Source organism: Limulus polyphemus, unplaced genomic scaffold, assembly GCF_000517525.1.
Source record: "Limulus polyphemus unplaced genomic scaffold, Limulus_polyphemus-2.1.2 Scaffold636, whole genome shotgun sequence".
In the NCBI taxonomy this organism is placed as follows: Eukaryota; Metazoa; Arthropoda; class Merostomata; order Xiphosura; family Limulidae; genus Limulus; species Limulus polyphemus.
The window spans coordinates 5,783-9,388 of record NW_013666246.1 but is presented as its reverse complement, the minus strand read 5'-3'; positions in this window follow the sequence as shown (position 1 = coordinate 9,388).

Below are 3,606 nucleotides of genomic sequence, written 5' to 3'. Positions count from 1 at the left end.
TATCTAAAATAGCATAAAAGACAATGTTAGATAACGTTCCTCCTCCTTCTGTCTTTTGTTATTAAATCCTTAACGACCTCATTAGATGCTAATTGCATCCCTGCTTTATGAAAGTTAATAATTCGTGCATTTAACTGATCAAATGCTTATGTCTTTCAATTCAAAGCTAGTGATCAACACAAAATTGTAAATGTGCCCTATTTTAGGGTGTCGTTATCGGGCAAACATTCTAAGGCAAAATAGCCCTTGTACACCGTCAGAGCGTACAGTTGCCAAAGATCACGATAACCGAGCAAGCCACATCTGAATGCTAACACAATGGATCATCCCAACAATAAGATGGTATTTTTGGATAAAATGACTAATGTTAGCTAACATATAGAAAACAAAATGTTTATACACATTACAAACGTTTTAACGGACGCTACTTTGAATTATTTCATGACGAAGAACACATCTAGCTACAGCCATGGTGTGTTACATCATGTCCCACAGTTATTGTGTGTTGTGTGACGCTCTAAGATCTAAACTTTATAATCGTGAACACCTGTATGGATATTCCACCAATACGAGATCAAATATAAAATGTCAGGTAAATCTCCATCGATTGGATTTTTCATACTTTTAGCATGGAATCTAAGATTGTATATTATTACAACTTAAGCCAATTATCCGCTTCGTTGGTACAATCTTGAAGACACTTTCACTGGAGTAGAAAGTTTAACAAAAAAGCTGATATCTAAATTCCGCAGTTTTCTGGGAATATTTGAATTTGTATTTAAAACGTAGTGGTGTAAACGCGTTAGTATAAAATATGAAATTTCTGCTTCGTTAGAGTTAGGTTTCCAGGAAGTTTGAGTTACTCAAAATTAACGAAATCAGTTAGACGTTTAAGATTAATATTTACTTCTAACGGATAGTAATTAAAGACAAAAGGCAAGCTTACCTGTTGTTGTAAATCGTCAGGTTCAAATACTGTTGATTATTCCAGAAATCGTTATGATTATCAAGCACTAAATACGACTACACTTTCTCACTGAACATTCACTTGCTAACATTCATGAAATATGTGTATAACTGTACTTTATATTTCAACTACCAAAACTTTATACCAATAGAGGGCGTGGTTTATTTTCTAGTTGTACGTCATCTATCAAGCTAACAAACCATGACAAATTAACTAGGCTTAGCGTCTTACAGGATTTTTTGCAAACCTCGAAAGACTACAACTTATAATAATGTGTGCAGTACAGATGTTGTTATAGTATCAGTGTTCACTACCTTTATGGGTCAGATAAGACTGTAAAAACATCCAGGTTTCCCCTGAGGGACGGAGAGGGGGCGCTTTCAAATCTGGTATTTATTTGGAATGGATAGGGGACAACAACACAGCCGATAGGCGTACAATTGAATATTCATTCTTAGATAAAATATAGTCGTTTGTTATCAATTATCAGTTTGTGTTGAAATCTCGGAATATGAAAATGTTCAGAATCCAGTGTATATTTTTTCTGTAATATGATATCTCAGGTGATGATAGAAAACATCCAATGGGAAAGAGGGTTTATCTTCTATTCTTTATTGTTATTATTAGTTATCGTCTTATGTTGATCGTTATGAATACACTTTTTTGCTGTATTCCAGATACACTTCTCGAATATTTGTTATGAAGCACAGATTGATTTGTTGTCTTCAGTAGTTAACTATACTATAAAAGCTTTGATCATGGACACTAAGCTTTATACAGCATACGAACATTATAGACCGAAGTTATTTAAATAGATCACCAACAATTCTAACAAAACTGAAGTTCTTACAGTGTACAGTCAGGAGTTATCCTGTAATCACAGAGTTGGTGATGAAAGGGGCTGTCTCTAAAATTAACTAAGATACTGGTGTTCTTGCAACGTACAGCCAGGAGTTATCCTGTAATCACAGAGTTGGTGATGAAAGGGGCTGTCTCTAAAATTAACCAAGATACTGGTGTTCTTGCAACGTACAGCCAGGGGTCATCCTGTACTCACAGAGTTGGATAATTAAGGAGGCTGTCTCTAAAATTAACTAAGATACTGATGTTCTTGCAACGTACAGCCAGGGGTCATCCTGTACTCACAGAGTTGGTGATGAAAGGGGCTGTCTCTAAAATTAACTAAGATACTGATGTTCTTGCAGTGTACAGCCAGGGGTCATCCTGTACTCACAGAGTTGGTGATGAAGGAGGCTGTCTCTAAAATTAACTAAGATACTGGTGTTCTTGCAACGTACAGCCAGGAGTTATCCTGTAATCACAGAGTTGGTGATGAAAGGGGCTGTCTCTAAAATTAACTAAAATACTGGTGTTCTTGCAACGTACAGCCAGGGGTCATCCTGTACTCACAGAGTTGGATAATTAAGGAGGCTGTCTCTAAAATTAACTAAGATACTGATGTTCTTACAGTGTACAGCCAGGGGTCATCCTGTACTCACAGAGTTGGTGATGAAGGAGGCTGTCTCTAAAATTAACTAAGATACTGGTGTTCTTGCAACGTACAGCCAGAAGTTGTCCTGTTCTCACATAGTTGGATAATTAATGAGGCTGTCTCTAAAATTAACTAAGATACTGATGTTCTTGCAATGTACAGCCAGTTGGTAGCAGACGTGACTTTAAAAATAATGATGCCCGTCTTGTTTAGAAATCCCGAGACCCAATCCCTGTAACTGGATGCTTATGGTTAGGGTTACCAAAGTGTTAATATATGCTTGCATTCCTGTAACATTAGATTTCCCATGGCAAGTCAATGGTATTAATAACTTATATATTATGACTTAAAGCCTGAAAGTTGGCCAAGCATTAGAAACTAATAAACCTAAGATTTTTGATAATAATCACAAAATCTGCAACGTTTTTTTTAACATTTTTTTGATTTTTTTATTCCAGAATCAAAATCAGAGGCGTGAAAATAATTCCTACCTTTTGTGTCTGAATCTGATTCTGAATCCAAAATTAAAAGGAATGTTGAAAAGCAATCGTAGTTTACGTGATTTTTATCTCAAATTGTGGTCTATTAATACCTTATATATTTTTTAACTTTATTAGTAACAATATAACATTTAATCAGACCTCAAGAAAACCGGTTTTACTATTATGACCCAATAAGTGACAACAATATTTTATATACGTTTAATAATTTCTCAGAGCAATCAGACCTCAAGAAAACCGGTTTTACTCTTGTAACCCAATAAGCGACAACAATATTTTATATACGTTTAATAATTTCTCAGAGCAATCAGACCTCAAGAAAACCGGTTTTACTATTGTAACCCAATAAGTGACAACAATATTTTATATACGTTTAATAATTTCTCAGAGCAACCAGACCTCAAGAAAACCGGTTCTGTGAAACCCCCAGAACAGTACATATATATAGTATATGTTCCATGCATATATTCCATTCTTTCATAAGATGTGAAACCCCCAGAACAGTACATATATATATATATATATTATATGTTCCAGTATTCAAGTAGAATTATAGAAACTAGGACCCTAGATAGTTCCTTAGTCCTCGCTGGTTTGATGTCCCTGAACAAACACTTATGTGAGTGTTAAAACACGGAGTTCATATC